The sequence below is a fragment of the Carassius auratus genome, unplaced genomic scaffold (genome assembly GCF_003368295.1).
Source record: "Carassius auratus strain Wakin unplaced genomic scaffold, ASM336829v1 scaf_tig00215706, whole genome shotgun sequence".
In the NCBI taxonomy this organism is placed as follows: domain Eukaryota; kingdom Metazoa; phylum Chordata; class Actinopteri; order Cypriniformes; family Cyprinidae; genus Carassius; species Carassius auratus.
The window spans coordinates 1-22,375 of record NW_020528204.1 but is presented as its reverse complement, the minus strand read 5'-3'; the positions used below and the strand labels follow the sequence as shown (position 1 = coordinate 22,375).

The 22,375-nt window shown below is 38.4% G+C and overlaps 1 pseudogene; it reads right to left on the bottom strand.

Annotated features, from left to right (window-relative positions):
- Positions 1-1,233: 1,233 nt before the first annotated feature.
- Positions 1,234-19,780, bottom strand: LOC113095386 (HMG box transcription factor BBX-like; annotated as a pseudogene).
- Between the last annotated feature and the right edge of the window lie 2,595 nt (positions 19,781-22,375).

Genomic DNA, 22,375 nt, shown 5'->3' with positions numbered 1-22,375 from the left:
TATATATATATATATATATATATATATATATATATATATACACACACACACACACACACACACACACACACACACACACACACACACACACACACACACATAGTGGTTAACATTCTACCTGTTCTTTTTCATTAGCAGTATTATTTGTGATTTCAATTTTGTGAAGGGGAGTTTTGCTATTTTATAAGCCGGGCTTCGGGTGCTTTCACTTTCAAATTCGTGATCCTGTTATCAATAAAACAGTAAGGTACAATGACAAACTAGCTTACAAAACGTTTATTAACAAAACGAATAAGATGAGGCATGGCATACACCATGTGCTGTATTATATCTTGACTAATCAATTACAGAACGTTTTGCAAACATTGAGGAATCACATAAAAAATTAATAAAAGAGAGCCTCCATAGCGTAACGTGAGGTAATCAGCAAAGATACCAACAAGCTTTTCAAAATTCAATTCAATTCAAAATGAAAACACAAATAAAAATAAAACTAAACTGGTTGTTGGTATCCATGCATGCTCCCCCCCCCCCCCCCCCCACAAGAATGCCAGCATTGGTTAAAAATTGGTTTAAGAAGCAGTCTTTTACTTTAGCTTAGCTTGGAAACATTTGTTTACTCAATATTTGTGTCATTTTTGCTGCCCGCACTTTCAATGTCATGCTGACACGGCAAGTATAAATCAGGCTGAGTGAGTGGGGTTAACATGAGAGGGTGATGGAAGAGCAGGGGAGGGGAAGTGAAAACAGACTGACTGAATGTTCGTTAAACTAAATCCCCTGTGCATTAATACTAAATATAATCATATCGCACCAGTGCAACCTCTAGAAAAAATGAGTCACACCAAAAGGAAAAATGATTGCAAAATGTGGCTATTTGATCGCAGTCTGGAGCCCTGTTATATGTGAATTATTTGACATAAAGGCCAGCTGAATCATATTAAGTGAAAATGTTAAATGATATTCAGTATAAGTTAAAAAAAACACATTTCAGGTTTGATGTTGTTGAAAGTTTCCCTTAGCGTACAGTGGAGAACTAAGGTCCAATTACATCAGAAAACACTTCCAAAAATGCTATTTTTGTGTTTCAAGGAAGTATATTTTTTATTTGCTCCACATAACCAGTTGGAACTAATGTGTAATGAGTTTCAAATCTTATCACTTGGTTCCTATGACAAAATCAACAAACAGAAAAGGAACGTGGGAAAATTTGTGTGTGTGTGTGTGCGTTACCTCTGTCCACATTTGCTCTCAGCGATGTAAGCATCCCTTCGGAAACCAGAGTCTTATATAAAGCGCTCCTTTACAGCTTCTCTCAGACTTCCTGGACCCACAGGTCTCCGGCTTAACCTCTGGCTCTTTATCTTCCGGACTGGTTTGAGGTGGTTTGGTGTCTGTGTCTTTCTCCTCCTCTAGTTCTGTAGGTCGAGGAGGAGAGCAGTGTGGTGCCATGTCCTCCACACCACTAGGTGTCTCACCTTCATGTCTTGCTCATTCTCACTCTCCGCTTTAGGGGTCAGAGGAGCTTCCTCAGTTTTCATCTCTTCGTCCTGTGGTTTATTGGTTTCTACGTCCCATTCTTCCTCTTCTTCCGCACTGTCGTCTTTAAATTTCAGCTGTTTTTTCGGTTTAGATTTTGCTTTCTTCTTCACAGCTGGAGATTGGTCCATTGTGGGGCTGCCCTCGCTACTTGAGGGATGAGATTTCTCCTGGGTGTTTCTTCCAAGCCCCAAGCACCTTTTGCTACCGCTTCGATGGTGAACATCACACTGTCCAGGTCCGACTCTGGCGAATGGCGCTTCTTTGCCTTTTTGGGCGATGCAGGATTTTCGTCCGAGTCTTTATTTGTTTTCTTCTTTTTCTTCTTCTTCAGCGTCTTACATGGACTTTGATCCGATGGGGTGGTGTCAGTAGGAGATGACGAGGTGGAGCCAGAGGTAGAGGAAGATGATGAGGATGATGATGGTGTGGTGAGAGGAAGTTCAGGAGCATCCGCCTGCTCTTGGTGTTCTGTGATGTCTGTGCTACTTGAGCCGTGCTGAGCACAGAGTGAGGAGGAACCACCAGAGGGCTGCGACGATCCAGCTTCCATCTTGTCAGCCTCAGAGGCCAAACACATCTATACACACAGAAGGACATCAGCTTATAGAAAAATGATTAACGTGTAACAGGCTATCAAGGCTTCCAAATAAAACATCTTAACCTCCTTTAAAAAGATGAATTCATTTTCAGCAAATGCCTCTTGAATTCAAGTGTTTAATTGGTGGATTTTAGATATATAAACACCCACCAGGTGGCAGACTACGCATAAACGCTCTCCTAGGATTTATTACATAACATTGCCTGCCATTGTCCGTGCCAACCGGTCAACACCAGCCAATGCCTCAAAGAGCTTTAATTCTGCATTATACCATCAAATACTGTCTGATTGAATAAAATCCCTCCTGTTTTGTATCTTTGTGTAACCCGGAGCAGTGATTGTGGTGTTTGTGGGTTGGTGAAGTACCTCAGCGAGCTGGAAAAGAGCCGACTGGCCGCACTGCCTCCCCTCAGATGCTGACTGAGACCTACTGGAGGAGATCTGCTGCAGAGACACACAAAACACACATATCAAGCTATAAACAGAGGAATGGGAAATGGTCCTGACAATTCATTAGAAAATGTACCCACAGAGAGGAATACAATTCTGATTTAAATTACAATTTTATGATGGCATATTAAGTAAAATTAGACAGTGAATAATGCTTTTTCCTGTTTTAATTTACATTTTTATTTGTTTTAGTAATTTTGTAAGTTAGATTTAGTTTTTAAAATGTAAGTTTTATTTGTAATATTTTAATATTTCTGGTTTTTCTATATTTAATATTTCTGTATTTAATTTATTTGTATAAAATTTTTATTATTTTTGGTATCTCAATTTAAACTTGTTCCAGTCAGCAGCCAAAGCAACTTTTTTAATTTTCGCTCAAGTATTTTAAGTTCAATTGTTTTTTCAGCTTTACATTACAGAAATTGTTTTCGTTTCAGTTAACAGTAAAAAACAAACTGCCTATTATAACCAGTCTTATGTCACATGCAGTCACATTTTGTGCCACAATTTAAGAACAGAAAGTGCAAACTGCTCAAATTCTTCTTCAAACCAAAATAAATCTGCAGAGGGCCATGCCAGTTAATGACAATGAAGAGAAATTATGAAAAAAAAAAAAAGCAATGACGAGAAGTGCAGGAGTATCAAAATGGCTGCCTGGATGGAGGAAGTTGGTGTTCTAGAAGGTTATACATCAGCAAAAGCAGAAATGTGTAATTTTATTGGGAATCTATGAGTAAATAAAGGTTTCTGCTGTGGTCACTGTTGGCAAAATATATGTGCATCAATGTGAACAACCAGTGGTATAGTCTTGCATTCTGTAGTGAATATACTGTGATTTTTCCCACCCAGCCTCATACTCGCATGTCCCAGAGCAACACCCCATAATCAACACCACACTCACTATTGCATACAGTTTGTAACGGAGCGCATTCTGAAAAACTACTTGTGTGATATCAACATGTCAGTTTATTATAAGCAATAACTTTAACAGCCATTGACATTTACAGCTGGAGAGACTGGACTGAATTTCTATTGTTGAACTCAGCCAGTTAAGAGCTACATTTATCCTTAGATGTTATAAGAATGAGATCCAGTTTTATCAGCTGACAATTTTTAATGCACATTGAAGAGTGCCTGTTTTAAAATTTCCTAGCCTGACGTCCAGTCCACAAGGCTGGCCAGAAGTTTCCATCTCTCTCGTCATTTTTCATCATCTGAAAAAGGATCCAAAAAAAAAATATGAAAATCCAAAATTTCCCATAGACTTGCATTGGCTGAGCAAAAATGCCCCCTGTAAAAAACAATTGCAGTCCACTAGAGGGAGCCATGGGATAAGAAATCTTTCAACTGGCCTCATGTACTTTCATTTTCAAACAGTTCAGTTTAAAAATAAAAGCATACATCTACAATATGCAGCCAAGGAAAACTAACATATTTGATTGTGACCAGGTCAGGTAGTGACTGTCTGATGGCCCGAGGCCAGTGTGAAAGACACTAGGGACAGATGACTGATATGTCACAGCTCCGATCGGGTTATGGGGCATCCTTGCGAAAGCGCATCACCGGGCCGTCTTTAGGGTGGTGCAATAGGTGTGATCGCACCAGGCCTGCACTTGATGGTCCCCACGCACAACGGGGCCCCCGCGATAACCTCCCTGCACTGGGTTGCATCGTATCATGTGCCAAATAACAAGATATTTTGTCAAAAGCATCAAAAAGTGGCAATATTTAAGGGGATTTGGCATTTTCAATTAATGTAGTCCAGTTCATACTTTTTATACTTTCACTTTGTATTAATTGTTGAGATTAAGACATTCACCGGCATAACTCTTGCGCTAAGTTTGCACTCTGCATAATATCAGCCATCATGGTTTAAAAAAATATTTCCAATTTCGCGATGTAATGTAACAGTGACAAATCTCCCCATGATTTTGTGCTACGCCACTGACAGGGGGACCAAAAGAACACTATCACTCACAGATGGGCTACCTGTGAGGATATCGCTAATGGACCATGTGAACCCTTGACCCGTCTTAGTGGATATAAGGTGTATACCTGCGTATCACTTAGACTACACCACTGTGAAAAAACACATAATGAATTTAAAAATAATTGCTTCATAGCATAGCATGATTGGTACTGCACTGTGAGAGATCTAAGGTGGGTCAAAGGACATTCAGGATCTCTAGGAGAGTTCAACTGTACCTCCGCCAGCTGAAACAAGGGTGATTTAACACAACTCTTAGGTAGGTCTGGCGAACTTGGCTGAGATGGTCCAGAGGCCTAAGAAGGACATTAAATTGAACTGAATAAGTGCTCAGAAATAATTTTAAATTCAAAAGGTAATGGAGATCTTCCACACGTTTCACTTAAAGAGTCCAAAACCCTCACCTCTACATGTGTGAGAGAGCTTGTGTCCTCAGCTTTCATACTTCCCCCAGCTGGCTGTCCAGGACTGGAAGAAATCTAAGGGGAAAGAGTAAAAACAAAATACATTCAGAGCTTTAAGCATGTCATTTGGATGTACACATCTAACCATCATCTGAGGCGTCTCACTACTAAGGAGGGTTTTAAGGCTCTGTTGTTAAGGACTGACAAGTCTTCAGGTGGTCTCACCTCAGCCAGCTGGAAAAGGGCTGATTTCCCAGTGTGCTTAGCAACATCTGTGCCTCCTGTCTGGGAAGAGCTGGAGGACATCTAAAATGAAAGCATAAAAAATATTAAATCATTAAAGCTGAACAAAACCACAAACGTAAACAACAGTGAATCCACATCGTCTTTGAAATGACCACTGACATTTACAACACAACACCTCCCTCTGTTGACAGCTTGAGGAAAAAGCCACAGGGAAATTCAATAAAATAAAAAAATAAAAATTGCTATAAATTATTCTAAACAGGAAATGACAGACATCTTGAGGTGTCTATGCTGGAAACCACTGCACATCACCCAGAAACTAAACATAAGCAACAGTTAGTGTGTCTTTGCAGAAAAAAGCATTAATTTATTAACCTTAATAACTGCAAACTTATGCATTACAATATATATATATATATATATATATATATATATATATATATATATACAACAAAATTTGTTATCTATAAAAAAAAATTGTACTGCCTTTCATTGGGCACCAGAAATATCACATACTAGCTTTTATGTAACACTTAAGGATATCTGAATGCATAGTACATTCAATTAATAGAAATAAATTCACACATGATTTAACTATGCAGCACAAAAAACTAGAAAGAGAAGACTGTCGACATGAAGCAACTTCAACATGGTGTTACTCTCAATTTATCAGTGATTTGATACGATTTGAAGTGCACTAATGCCAGACACAGTCCGCTGTAGATCAACCTGTGTTTGAGATTCAGAAGACGGTTTCTGGTTAAACATGGACAGTCAACAGGTAGAGAATTCAGCCCTGGCTCCTCAAATAAGACCAAACAGATGATCTAATGTGATCTGGCCACAAAACAACGAGGCATTGCCTTTTGTTTTGTATAAACCTCCCGTGGCCCTCTTCAGTGACAAATGTACTGCGCTGAAGGCAATTAGGATCACTTAGTGGCAGGAAAATGGAATTTACAGAGGATTAACAGGGTGAGAGTCTGAGGAACCACAGGGAAAACACCACACACACACAATAGGCCTACGGTTCTTCAATGGCTCATAAAGCTCTACAATTTATGAAGTCTATGCACCTCCTAATGGCACACAAACCCAGTTTGGGGCCCAAAACAGTCATCCCAGTCTGTTTAGTCACAGCCCGCTGCGGCTGCCGTTATCCATGGAGATGGGCCTGTCACAGTCTATTTACATGAGCACTGATTCATGTGCTCATTATAACAGAGGTCTGCCGTAAGTACAGAATGATGTCGATTTGTCTCAAGCTCATCAAGATATGAGGATATGGATCTAGACTAATAACTGTTATTTCCCTCTTCTTTGGGTTCCTGGTTCTAAAAACTCATTTAACTTGACTATTGTTGCATTGCATGTGTTTCTACTGCAAAATCTGCATATTGCTTAATATGCAATTACCACTGTAACCCATTTCTAAATTGTTAAGTACTGTGATTGTAATTGTGTTTTTAGAGGCTGTTCTGATCTGCATATGAGGGTCTTGCCATATGAACTACATGAATTTGGATATTATGGGAATGCACTGATATTCAAATAATTTATTTTAAATTATTCAAAATTGGCCAATATTTACCAAGACTATAACTTGTTTTCATTATGGCCGATAATAAAATTAGAATTAATCAAACAGTCCACACAGTCCTTAAGTTTGGATTCAAAAATAGGTCTTGGATGTCTTGATTTGATAAACGTTTGTGCTTTAGCCTGAATCTGTATTTGTCATATGTATTAAAATGATGTTACTGTACCTCTCTGGCAGGTCAGCGCATGCTCCCGGTCTAAACAGCAGCATGCTCAGGACCGCCCATTCTTATTGGCGATCTAAAAAACACAGCAAAGGAAAAAGATGTTAAGAAATGCTGAACTAATACAGTTAAACAACCTGTGACGTAGAGACACTACCATTCAATAGTTGTAAATATTTTTTTATAAAAAATAAATAAATAAAATAAAACTTTTATTCAGTAATGACGAAAAAAACACAGTTCCACAAAAAAATTATTAGGCAGCACTCGTTTTCAACCTCATGATAATGAAAACTGCTTCTTGAGCACTATATCAGAATGATTTCTGAAGGATCACGAAACGGAAGACTGAAGTAATGGCTACTGAAATTTCAGCTCTGCCATCACGGGAGTAAATTACATTTTAAAAGATGTTTTTAAAAAGTAATATATACAAAAAATAGTACTATTGTGAAATACCTCCAGAAAAACGCGGATTTTGCGGCACATATCTTAAAAAATGCGATGGAAAATGCGGAAATATTTTTTGCAATTTTATGCAATGAAATTGCGTGAACTTGCAAAAACTGTGGTTTGATGAAAAAGAGAAAAAAAAGGTGATTCCCTCAACACCGTTTTTCTCACTAGGCTACTACCTTCATGTAAAGAGTAATTTCTTATTACTTCCTATGATAAGCGAGCATACTAAATCACAGAATATTTAAGTTGCAATCTCTTACTGCAACGTAAATTATTTTACATAATACGAATATAATTACAACTGTAAGTTTTTGGTACTGTTCTGTAACAAAAATGTCCAATCTTACAACTGTAAAGTTGCATCAACTTCTGAATGAAACTACAACAGTGTTAGTAGCCTAGTGAGAAGGGGGTGTTGGGGAATCACCTTTTTTTCTCTATTTCATCAAACCTCAGTTTCGCAAGTTCTCACAATATAATTTGGCTCCTCTTCACCCTGGTTTCACCGCGGGGTTTGCAGAGATGTTCACGTCATGTAGTTACGTCACTTCATAAGGTTCCCATGGCAATAGGGAGAAAATGGCGCTTTACTTGTGTGAAGTAAATGGCAACATTTTTTCAACTTTCTGCTAATATATATGTTTTTTGCAACGAAAATACAGGGATTATGAAATCATGCTAACCCCACATATTTTGCTTTCTGAAATTGGCAATTTATGCAGCAAAAGAGCGGCGTATTTGAAAAAAATGCCGACCCCCTCAGACGATCGCATAATCGCGTTTTTTCTGGAGGGACTGGAAATATTATTACAGCTTTTCTGCATTTTGTTCAATTAAACAAACCAGTATTGTATGTGTTTAAGTGTTTGTTTTGTTCTTACCAGCCATGGCAAAGTTGAGCTGGGGTGTGCTGTCAGTTTTGGGCTGTTTTTTGGCAAGTGAAGAATCCTTGCTTGGGTTGGATGGAAGAGACCAGACTTTCTTGGCGAGCGTTACTCACGGAGTGAGACGGACTCTTTACCGGCTTGTTGGTGGCAGGACACCATTTGTAACCAGGATTAGCCTTCATGAACGCATCCTTATACTGTATAAAATCAGAAACACACCATTAAATAATAGATTAATGTCAGCTGTTGGCATTTTTATTTTCCTTTCTAACAATTGACTAGTCTTTTTATGCCAAGTAAATTGTATGGTAGCTATCATATTTAATCACGGTCACCACAAAAAAAAACAAGATTTTTTGTTTGTCTGTGGTCTGCCTCACTTAGATTGGTTTTTACCTCCTTGGCATGTCTGTGTATTTTTGTTTTTCTTTGGGTCCAGTACGGCCCACCAGTCTGCCAGGATCTTAGTGGCTCCTCGGTTGTCTAGTCGCGGATGCTCCTGTCGGACCAGCGAACGATGTCGCTTGCAGAACAGCAGAAAGGCGTTCATTGGGCCGGCGAGCCCGTTGTTCAGAGGAGTATTCCTCACTGTCATCTTCCATCCCGCCACACTCTCCCTCCTGTGCTCCGCTCTCTGCACATAACACCGGCTCCTGGGGAGAAAAGTCAAAAAAGTGGAAAGAGATACAGAGACCTGGTCAAATTCAACAGCAGCAGTGGACAAATCTACACTAAAGGTCTTAGCACAGTAAGAAATATTAGCACACTGCAAAACAGATACGACCACATGTTGTGTCAATCATGTTTACACACTGCCTCCGAAACTTTTGCTCCATCATAATTTGTTTTTAGATTGGTTCGATTTTTCTGCGCTTTCGGATCCGTTGCATGCATTTTGATAGGAAAGGATGTTGAATATGAAAAAACGCATGCAAAAATTTCGGACTCTTAAGACAAAGCAAGGCCTATTCATACATTTTTTGCTGCAATATTTCCCCACAGTACAATATTAAAATAAAACAACATGGATCACTTTAAAATAACCCAGCAATTGGTTAGCTGTGTTTTACTTTAAAAAAAAATAAAAATAAATAATGATTGTACACATTTGTGATTTAATTATTAGATTTTTATCATCTTATGAACCCCCGAATTTAAGCCACAAATGGAAATTTGGGAAACCTTGCATTAAACATTCAACACTGAAAAATATGAACCACAAGGAAATTACAAAGGTGGTTAGATTTTTGTCCTTCCTCTACAAAATAACTGACCAACATGCAAGACATTAGCTTCTGGCACATTATTCCATACCCATGACTCAGAGAAGACATTATGCTGTTTCTATTGTTGGTTTTCTCTTGCTACTGTTGGTTTTCAAAACATAGGTATTTTCGATTAAAATACCACAAGAACGCATTTTGATTTCACTTAACTTTCTTTATACTTTCTTGCAGAGGTGGAAGAAAAACTGACGCAAAAAACTATGCATTTGTACATTTTACAAGTCTTAACCTGACTCAACTGATTCAATAATGATGCAACGTTAAAGACAATATGAAGATGATTTGTTTATTGCTGTACTGACGAATTTCTGAAACTTAAACAACATTGGTGGAAGAGGAAGGTCTATTTTAATAGTCTTTTTTTTTGTTAAAATAATACTGGCTGAAATGAACCCTGATTTGCTACATGCTATTATTATTTTGATATTGATTATTCTAATTATAAAGAGAATTTTATTGGACAAATACTATACAGCCCTCAATATACATTACCATCCAATTGTTGATCTAAAACTAAAGAAACTGATCAAAAGTAACTGTACGGACATAGAATAAGAGAAACTTCTGACTTCAAACTTTTGAACTGTATTGTAAATGACCGAAAAGGTCAAAGGTTTAAATCTCCTAAAAACTCATTTGTCAGTGTTTAGAAGTACGCCGCATACAGATGACCTCAGCACAAGCACACATGAACTGTACAAGCCATAAATAAACTCCCATTTTAACCTCATGTAGTCAGACTTCAAGTCTTTGAGGAGCAGCTGCTGTAATGAGCGAAACACTAGCGTTAATGCACTCAATCATTCACCTTCTCCAGCTCCTCTTCATCCTCCTCCTCCTCTTCCTCGGAGAAGTCTGGAGCTTTCTTGGCCAGCAGCGGGTGCCACTGCAGACACTTGCGTTTGGGCCTCTTTCCGCTGACTTCTCCTTCCACCGGAGGTTCTTTCCCTCCACCTCCGCCCTTCATATTGCTGCTGACCCTGATGAGGGCAAACTTCAGAGGTTAAACAAGGCCCTTAATGGTCGTTAAAGACACATAATAGACCAAATGACAGGAAGAGACCATAACATTGATAATTACATTGCCTGGTAGTTAATTTAAAGGTGAAATGTACAATTGATTACAACGAGAGAGAGAGAGAGAGAAAGAGCATTCTGAGGAGACTGCAAATATAATTTGTCTGTAATCAGAAGAATATAAGAAAAGCTCACACTATATTATTGTATTTTTTGGATGGGGTCATAAATTATGTAATAAATGCATCAGTGTGAACAAGGAGCCTTAATTCAGAGCATATTCGACGTGCAGTCTCTTCCAGTGCGCAGTGGTAGTTCAAGGAAAACAGGCACGCTGTCGACTGTTCACTGAGGGAGAGCGGACACAGGGTTCCCTGTCTATCTCAGCACTGTTCTTCTGTGTCTGCAGCACCGGTGCAGCTCTACTGTACATGTGACCTTCACATGCACCAGCTCTCTCTTCTCCAATAGAACCAGAACACACATCTCACATGCATGCACACAAACAGGAAGAGGAAGACACACACACACACACACACACACACACACAATGACACTCACGTCATCATGAAACTTAACATAGAATGATTCCTAACTCGCGTGTCTCAATTATCATGTGTTCAGTTTTCAATTGCACACAGGGATTGCTCTGAATTGGGGAGTACAATGTATCCATGCATTGCATTAGCAGCAGACATCTTCTGAAATGTTGTTCATAGCTGGTGTCTGCTGCCCTCTTGCTGTTAATTTGGTTAAAGGACTGTTATGATCAAATGCTGAAAAGAGATAAGGTCTTGCACATTCATTCATCAGTTGTTAATGTGAGAAGTCAAAAAAAGCAGGTTACAATAGATGTAAATATCCTCTAACCGAGAGGTTTTCATGCTTTTTCATGCCATGGATCCAAACAATTATTAAATTTAAAAGCAGCTATATATTTCAATGTAAAAAGATCAATTTATTCTGTTAAGCATATAGAAAAAAAAGCTCTGTATGGATATATGTTGATTAATTGAATAACTGGCTTTTATATTGTCACTGTAATAGAAACAACCGATTAAACAAAATTAATTAAGCTAAACGTGAGAGTATACATTTCCTGGAAGTATAATATGGCAAGGAGGAAAAGTTTGTGAGTAAAAATGAGAGTCAATAGAATAAGATAGCTGTAACTGATTATTTATCTTCTTTAAAAAGCAAAATGAAAATGCAAAAATAATTAATTTTAGTAGACTGCTAACTTATTTTTAACAGTAAATGAATTGTTCACTTAATCATTCATTCACTCTTATGTACATTTACATCTATTCATTTAGCAAATGTTTTCATGTCATGTCATTTCAATCCATTTTTCCTCTTTGGCACACAAAAGGAGATGTTTTGAGGATGTTCATGCTGCTCTTTTTCCATACAACGAAAGCAATCAGTAACAAAGTAGTTCAGGACATTCATCAACTTTTCTGGTCTATAGAAAATCTTGTGGGTTTGGAACAACAGGAAGACGAGTAAATGTTGACAGAAGTCTTGCAGGACAGCAGTTCTCTCTTTACGGCCAGTCACTACATGCACTAATGTGTGTTCAGCCCACTAAGAATAGCCTTTCTTAGTGATTGACGGCCTGATAAAGTGCTATGAAACAGACATTACAGGACCTTACATTATCAAATGGGGATAAATATATATATATTTAAAAAATTGTGTCATAAATTTAAAGGAGAAGTCCCACACATAATCAACCAAAAAATACGACTATGACTGTGAGTCATGGTTGTGAGAATGTAAATATAGATTAATATCACTATTAAAGGAATGCAGTCGTAGCATGTTGTTAATCACCACAGAAAAACATTTTGGCTTGATTGTCAGTACATTAAAAAAACTAAGCAGAAATCGTGTTCCCAATGATAGTCATTATTACTGTCAAAGGAAATCTGTGTGAAAAGTGAACGATTTGTTTTCAGTTCAGGTAATGTGATGAAATTAAACTGAAAATGCTGGCATTACAATAAAGAGCCTTCCCGCATGTATCATGTTTGCATGCATTCTCTGATCTTCCAATCTTGTGTTCTCTCAGGCACTTGTCATGCAACTTTCATGAACAAATTATATCTAATTTTCCCAAATTTGAATGAAACTTAGTTCAAAGCATCATTGAACCAAGAAACAGACTTGCAACCGGTTTGCAGTTAAAAAGTTACATGTCCAAGAAATCTGTTTAAAGCTATGGGATCTATGCTAATATATGCATTTTTAATTGACATTTTAACTCATAAAGGTATGCATTCATGATCAAATAAAATGCAATAATGTCAAGATAGATCCGAAACAGGATAATGGGACTTTTACACAGCAGAAGTGAGTCAAAGTTCCTCATTGCAACGTCTGTATTTGACAGGCTGATCTGTCAGAATGTAATTATACAGGCCAGAATTGTGGCTCCACGCCTCAGGTGTAAACAAGGCTGCTTTACCTGAATCAGTATTCAGGTTTTACTAGCAGAAATAATACAAATTTATTGATGCACTTTTGATGAATGCAATGAAATCCTACAACAGTTGATAAAGACTGAAAGGTTATTGATATTGAAGAAAGGCTAAGAAAACAAAAGCAGTTTTGGTATTCATATGTAAATATCAATAGTGAACTTAAAGGATTGCATTATCAGACTATCATAAAAAAAAAAAAAAAACTTCATTCATAAAGTAACTGCATTCACCGCTTCGGGTTCAATTTGACAAGCATGGAAAACCTTTAAAAACACATAAATCGTACAATGGATCTGGAGACCCATTAATTAAGAAAAATATTTTTTCTGGTTTTAAAGTATATGACGATAGAGAAAAATCATTGTTATAGTCTTCTTGTTAAATCTTAGAAAATTTGAGGAGTATTACAAATCGTCTAAGAACTTTTTATATGCTGGTTAAATTCATTCACTTTAGGCATCTCAAATTTTATAACAATTTCCATATTCATTTTGATTAGATTAGAAATTCAACCGTATACAACTTAAAGCTACAATTTTGTTTTTTCATTACAATTTAAACTGACATACTGCAAGGCCAAAAGGTTGTAACTGTTTTTGAAATACAAGTCAAAAATATCAGATAGCACACTTTTTATAGTTACAGTTATTTTTTTATAAAAAACAAATAGATTAAAATGAGAAAAGTTGTTTTTTTCTGTTTTAGATATTCATGACAATGTCATTGAGTTTGGCTCCAATACCAAAAACTGTGATATTTACAGTCTATTCTTTACAAATTACAATAGAAGGGTTAAATTAATAACATGCTATGGCATCATGTAATATGCCATTATATGATGATCAAAAGTACAGTTTGTTATTGATGCAGTCATTCAGGAAAATAGACCATGTTTGAACAAACTGGCTCTTTGCTTGGTAACAGTTTGAAGAATGAATATGTATTCTATCTCAGATTGAGCACAACTCAATAAACAGGTGATTATGTACAGACACAAGCTTAAAATCTGTGATGTAATGAGTGTTTGATCAGTGATGTTAAGGCATCAGATCCCAATTAGTCTGTGAATTTTATAGATATAACAACTGATGAAGGGGAAAAACACATGGCATGAAGTGAAGGCGTACTTACAGAGCCACAGAATATGGAAATACGGTATTTGAAAGATGAGGATGGATCTGTCAGTCAGGCTGTATCATGCGATGAAGATGACCTAAAAAGTGAAACAAAAACACTGTGCCCTCAGTACAGGAATAAATCATCAAAAGCAAAGCCAAATGCACCCAATAACGCTGCCCCAAGTCCGACTTCATCGGTCAGTGACATTTTAACTGTGGATTAGTTCGACATATGTGCACCGCTCCAGCTTCAAACTAAGGTGGGACCTCCGGTGTTGTTGATGAAGCATAAAGTTATGACAGCTCACAGCATACACTGAATACATTAAACTACTTTAGCTATGGCAAGCTGTTGCAATATTTATTCATTAGAAAGTGTATTATTTACTAATACTTATTTTTTTTATGTTACTAGTACAAAAATGAGGCTCACAATGACTTGCAGCAATAAAGTAAATGGATATCAGTTTTCAGATTACTAGTAAATGGTCCAATAGTGACTAGAAGTATCTTTTTCAATTTAACAATTTAACTTCTTTAAATTCCAACAATCACTAGTATCTATAATTTAGCCACTTGTTAAAAAATACTTGTATTAATAGATGCTAGTACTAACAGGGACAGTAGCTACTATTTAACAAACAACTTAATAATTACTAGTAAAGCTTTAATATATAATTAGTGTGAATATTTACAAGTCAGAAACAAATAGCTGATATCTGAACCAAAATTCCTATAACATTTAGTCGAAAATACTTGCAGTAGCTAATTGGAATAATTACTAGTATCTAATGAATAATAATATTTCACTACTAATTAATAAAGTAGCAACTTTGTAGCTGCATTCCATAAGTCGATGTACTGGTTGGTTGTTAGTAGCCATTCTTACTTCTGGTTGATCTTACATTGTAATGAACGTCACTACTGCTAAAATGTTATTTAAAGTCATTCTGTGCGTCAACATACAGCAGTGCAGCAATCTATGCCAAGACCACAAACGGAAGGCTATATGGGCCCACACACACAATTAATTGTCATACAACACATTTTTAAATTAATCCTTAAATCATCCCTGGGGTCAGAAACAACTAGGGCTGGGTAAAAAAATAGATTTTTCGATTAATCGTTTTTTAAAATGTGGTCGATTCAAAATCGATTCTCAAAGGCCATGCATCGATTTTTTTTCCAGATTTATTTCCACAGACATTGAACGTAAGATTAGCGTTAATCTAATTACAAATCTTCTCCACTAGATGTCACCCTCTTATGTGCCTTGTGCGATGTTACCAACGAACCTATGATTCATTCATTCAGTATAAAGCAGTGGTTCCTTCACGAATTCAAACGTGGCTCACCATATGCTGAACACATTTTCTGCAATGTGCGTCAGGTCATGCTCCCGTTCGCATCTTACAGACTGCATCTTGAAGCCTCTTATACTTTCTGCGTCCGCGAGTCCGCTATGGACCGCTATGCAGGCTTTATGTAAACATCGCCATCGGAGAGTGTGTACCGAGTCTGAGCAGACAACCGCACGGACAGGTGCGCGTGGTCAGTTGTCTTCAAAAGCACAATTGCACATGTTCAGGCAGTGTGAAGAAGCCCATTGCCAATTGAACAAATCGGGCCGGGCTCGGGCTTGTGCAGTAAATGAGCAGTCATGTAATGTGTTTCGATTAGCGCGAGAAAGATGCGAAAATGTATGCTGAGTAGTTGAAACGGAGGCTTGCTTCTAACGATTACGTTTTGGTAGCACCAGCAACTAAAGCAAAGTCTGAGGTTTGGAAAAGTTTTGACCTTGTTTATAATGAGAATAATGAGTGAATAATGACGCACCATCAGTGAGCGCAGGAGCGCGCTGAAGACATCTACAGTGGATTCAATCATTTTCCTCCACAAAAACACTTACCTAATCTTGGTGAGTACATGTTTTTCAAATAATAACTAAATATTATTTGAGTCTTAAATGCATAATGTAGCCAGAGTAGGCTATATAAGCTAATGTTGGCATTATTATTTTATTATGTCAGCTGCTATGGCGAAGCAAATCCGGCAGAGCCTTTATCTTAATTCATTTCGTTATTGCCAATTACCCATCTTAATTTATAATTTATCTTAATTAAATTTTTTAAGAAAGACTTGTTTTTATTGGTGCGTTGGCCTATTTATATGCTAAATGAGCCTATACCTAGGGCTATAGAGTGCTGAGATGTTAAGATGTTACAGAGGACTTATTTTATTTCTTTGTTCAAACTTCCAAGTGGCCTATTACGTTAGTCATGTATAAATTATGTTAAACCATGTATAAATGAATCATTCCTGACAAAAGGCAAAAGAGCTGTGTGCTGCATACATTTGAATAATGTCGGGTTGTAAATGGGTTCGGGCTTTTAAAAAGCTGTCAATCAGAATGTACGTGTCGGGCTTAACTTTTAAGGCCCGATTACAGCTCTGATAGAAAATCGAATCGAAAATCGAAATCGAATCGAGAATCGAATCGATTTGAGAGCTTGTGAATCGAAATCGAATCGATCTGGAACATCTGAATCGATACCCAGCCCTAGAAACTGAAATTAGCTGTCTTTAAAGATTAACTGGCACCCATCTTGCAGATGCACGCTAGCTAACGAGACATTAAATTGAAGCTGGCATGAAATAAAAATTCACTCTTTCTAGATGCATGTTATAGATCTTATTGTAAACAATTTGTATGCACATTTCTGACCTCGTAATGTTCAATTAAAATACCATAACTGGATTGTTCATCAAAACGGCATATTTCTCTCCGGAGACATATTTTGGATTTCTCCAATCATTTAGTCCGCTTAAATTCAACCCCTCAAACCAAAAAAAGTAAAAAAAAAAAATGAAAATAGGGAATTGATTTTAACCAAATCACACTATTAATTTTAAAAGAATTAAACAAATCATAGATGTAACAAAACTCACAAACAAGCAGAAAAAGAAAATAAAGAATTCCGAAAGTGGAGTAGGCCTTGCGAAAGCTAGACAGAAAATACCCAGCAATTTTACGCATCTATAGTTTCATGGTTTCAAATGCTGCATCTAGTGTTTTCAAAGAAAATGGAGGACAACGTCATGATGAGTTATGAAATGGAGCCACCATTGCCAGCTGACAGCGACCCGCTTTCGTGGTAGAAGATTGGCAGTACGAAATACCCCCACCTTGCGCAGCTGGCAATGAAGTAGTTGTCCCTGGGACATCAGTGCGGTCAGAGCACGTCTTCTCAACAGCTGGACATATAGTGAATAAAAAACGCTCTGCCCTGGACCCCGAAAATGTTGATCGACTTGTTTAACATTACCTGTCCAATAGTTTGTAATGGGTCTAGCCTTTTTGCGCATTTCATTATGCCTGCCTAGTCCTGCCTAGCCCAGTTGTCGGTTACGTTCAATAAAAAACACACATGGCCTGTTCTCAACTTCAAGTAAGTCCATTTAAAGTTTCATTTTTGAACAGTTGTTTGAAATGGATTAAATCATTATTTAAAATAAATGTGGAGATTTTTGAATTGCCTAAATCATAAATGCAGCCAGGCTGAAGCCTGCAGTAATGTTTTTCATTTATGTTTTTCATTTATGTTATGGCAGCAGTCCACTCTGCATATATTTTTTTTCGAGAATGTTGCACTCCTGTTGCTGTTTGTTATACTGCAGGAAACTTCATGCCAATAAATATGAAACATTGCTGACTTGTGCTTTCCGGCAAACTCTTTGCGTTCGTCCGTTTTTTGGGGTTAAAAACGGAAATGTCTTTTTTTTTTTTTTACATGGAAAATCGATTTTACAATCAATTCAAAGAACACTTATGTCTTAAAAATCGAAATTTTTACAAAAGCGACAGCCCTAAAACCAACTCCCCATCCATCCATTTCTCTTTTGCGATGTACATTACATTACGGAAGAAAAAGATATGTCGCCATTGTTTCATTTCGTTTTTTTTTTTTTCAACTTTGATGAGTCGCTGAATATGATCACAGGTCATTGACACTGAGAGCGCTTGAATTGCTGAAGGTCACCGAGTTGCTGTAGGCTACTGTTGGTTTCCAGTCGGTGGTCCTACTCCAAACTCCTACTGGTAGTCAGTGCATTGCAAAGTTGCTCCTTTGCATAAAATTAAGCTCTCAACTTTTCCCATCACCAATGGTCATCAACGCTCATTGAATGAATGACTTCCCGTTGCTCTTCCACTGTAGATCTTTGGCAGGGTGAACACCATTTTATTGGCATATGCATTTAATGAACAGTTACCTGTGAATCTAAACACACGACCTTTGTAATATTAATTACAAATATTATGCAAGCTGTAACAACTGTTAAAGAGGCTTGCCATAATTCGGCTCGATCACGTAGGTCTTTTTAAAGCACATCCGACACAGTTTTCGTCGAGTGGATGGACGGTATATACAGTATTGCAGGCAGCGTTTAGTTTTCAGGTACAGCCTGAGAGCGGTGCACTCTCCGAGTGTGTGTGTGTCTTTGCACAACTCTTGATCACCGAATCAAGAACTCCACAAAGCACCATGATGACGATACCCTCCGATTATTTAAGCCATCGGGCTCTTTTCAAAACTCATTTGACCCTTTATTTGAACTGTGCTGGGTTTGCATCTCGGTGCAAAATGTCGAACTGGTCTCTGACAAGACAGACAGCCGAGAGTCCATCTTGCTTTGGGGAAGATGGAAGTATAAATCTCACTCCTGTCAAACTCCGCCAGGGCATTTTCAGAGACAGATCCCCCTCCACGAGCTTTCATTACTTAAACTAGGGGTTTTCGGGGCAGACTTTTCAGATGAGAAGGTTTTGTGCTCGGGTTTCTCGCTCCGTTTAGTAAGATAGAATAAAAGTAGCTGGCTAGCCTGCTAGCCCCTGTGATGCGCGATTGCTCTAGCTCGCCTGAACGTGTCATTAGCAGACCCATATGCAATAATCGCACGGTCGGTCGTACATGTTAAATCGTCGTGGATTTAAAAGAAACCTTGATGTTCGGTGAGAGCAGGTGTCAAACACGCCGAACGCCAAAGTTGTTTATGCCGAAGCACAACAAACTGGCACGAATTTCGCACTGTCTAAGCGCGAGCTCCCGATCAATCGGAACTCGGGGCTGTTCGCACACAAAAATATGTCTTTAAGTTTTCAGTCATCGCGGCATCTGTGAACGCAAACTTACCCCTGAAATCCGGTCGAAACGCCAGGGCCTTCTCATTCCAGCCTCAAACTTATTGACACATCAGAACAGTTCTGCACTGGCCGTCCGTACAGTAGCCCCACAGACACTTATATTATTTTTACCGGATGCTTGGAAAGGAGCAACACCGCAGCATGAAGTCGACAAACTACATCACAATCGCTCCGATCACTCCGAAAACGAATAACGGTTGGGCCCAAATGGCACTTAGATGATGGTACTTTCGTTTCAGACGAACAATTTTCTCGGCTTGTTTTCTCTCGCAGCCCTCCTCCCCCTCCGTGCGTTCAAGTGTCCCCACTGACTGCTGTTCTGAAGCCCGTGTGCACAGTGTGTGGATGATCACAGCGCTGGACTCACTGGCCTACCGTGTCACATCATCATCATCATCATCATCCCAAGCGGTGTCCATTTGGGAAATTTAGTCTAATATGATACATGTGATTTATCAGTGTTTTATAACATGTTAGCTGCGTTCCAGCTGGTCGACCAGAAATAAGCTCGACCACCTTATGACTGGCTGGTAGGTGGTTTTCTGCTGGATTACGACCATCACAGAATCAGAAAAGATACAGAAACCTCACTAGAATCTTGCTCCCAAACACATCTACTTCATGCAGTTTGTGGCTGTTCTGGACTGACTGTTGTCTTCTCATCGTCACAACAAGCTGTTGACCAGTTATCATGCTCCAAAAACCAGCTTGACCACCTCACATGACCAGCCGGTCACTGGTTTCTTGCTGTTTAAAGAGCTTAATGAATATCTTACGGTATATCAGCTAGAAACTAGAAACCATGTTCCTTAAACCAGACGAGATCAGCCAGCCACCTTAGGCTGGTTTAGCCAGGTTTTTTTTTTCAGCAGGTATTTAGTTTGTGCAGTTATTGGATATTTTGGCTGACTTGATTATATAATTATCATAATTAGCTGGTTGACCAGTAATCAGGTTCTAAAAAAACAACTTCACATTACCAGCTGGTCAGCTGGTAGCTTGTTTGTTGCTGGTTAAAGAGTTCAATTACGATCTTATAGCAGCAAGAAACTGTCTATCATGCTCAAAACACATCTAGTTAGTTTGTGCACAGTTTGTTGCTGTTTTGGACTGACTTGAATGTATCATCATTATTATAATTAGCTGGATTCCCAATAATATGGTTCCAAAAACCCCCAAACATGACCAACTGGAAGCTGTTGCTGGTCTACCAGCTTAATGTTCATCTTGGACCAGCTAGAAATGTTAACGTGTTGCAAAAACCTGCTTGACCACCTTTAGCTGATAATAATGACTTATAGCTGGTTTGTTGCTCGTATAAGTTTGACCATCAGCTATAAAACAGTTACTGCTGCTAGTTAATTTGTGCACAGTGCGGAGCTGTTGTGGAGAATGTGGAAAGACTTGACTATACATGTAATATTATCATTTTCATAATTAGCTGGTTGATGGTTCCAAAAAAAACCCTGCTTGACCAACTCATATGGCCAGCTGGTAGCTGTTTTTTGCTGGATCAACAGTTTATTGACCAACTTAGACCAGCTAGCAATGTTGTAACAGATGCAGATGTAAACAGTCCAACTGACTGTATCTTTCTTGCTGTTGGTCTAATTATCTTAGACTAGACTAGAAATGTTGCAAAAACCTGTCTGACCATCTTAAACTGGTATGAACGACGGATAGCTGGTATGAAGATGGCACAAAGCAGCTTAGATCAGTCACCGTGTTTGAAAACACACTATTCATTTTAAACCGGATTTATCATCAGGGTTTAAGTCGAGCCATTCTGCCTTAACTTTTGCGCTGCATTTAATTGATTTACAAGCACCTACTTCTAAAGGATAACACCACCATGCTGGGAATGCTTTTCTGATCACAGATCCACTATCTATAGAGCTTCCTGGATGTTGTATATTAGTGTCAGATCGGCGTCGCGCTGGTAAAATAAAGTCTACAGTCCATGTGCGTCGCCACTTACCTGCAACAGGCCCCCAAAGTGACTTAACACGACGTGGTCCACCTCTCCCTCCTCTTCGATGGTGTCTTCTCTGTTCACTTTAATAATTTTGTGTGTGTTATTTTGCAACATACAGTCTACTGTACATGCAGTGAGTGAAAATATAGTTTTCATGTAAGGACAGTTGTGATTGGCCCGCACGCTTGAGTGACAGCCCGAGACAGCCACTCAGACTGCGCGAAAACATTTCGGCACGGTTCCGAGATAGAGAGATTAAAACCACATCTTCATAATGTCCCAGACATCCATAAAACACGCAAAACATACAGTAGTTACAGAAGAAGTGTGCACTATAATTCATTAGATCAACAGGAGGTGTGAGTTATCGATATAGAGACGCCGTCGAGAAAAGAGTGCGAGTGACATACGCTTCGGAACAATCCCAACACACACACTAAACAGACACCGAGTGCAAACACACATTAGTAAACAACATTGATGTATTTCCCCTTTATTCACTCATTCCATACGACTGTTGAAAGCTCATTATGGTTAAAACACGATATAAAGCCATGTGTGTGATCATTCGTGTCACAGCTTCGTTCTCTCACTGGTGCACCGTTTTCCTGTCTCGTGCCCTCTTTTAGAGTTTTCGTGCGATGGCTCTACGTGCTAACATGAGAGTGGACATTAGACATCGCATCACTTTCACATATCACTTTGGTCACATACGAGCTATAATAAAACAAGCTATTTGTGTTCATGATTCTTTATGACGGTGATACTGATGAATGATGATGAGGAGGAAGAGGAAGAGAAGGGTCAACAGAGGCGGTATAATAGCCTACCTAAGTGACACGATCCTTTTTATGTTAAGTTCATACTTCTCGGTCAAACTTTAGTGTAATTCGAAATGTAACCCTGTCCCTGGGAAAAAAAAAAAATACTAGCCTAAACTGCTATGCTGGTCAT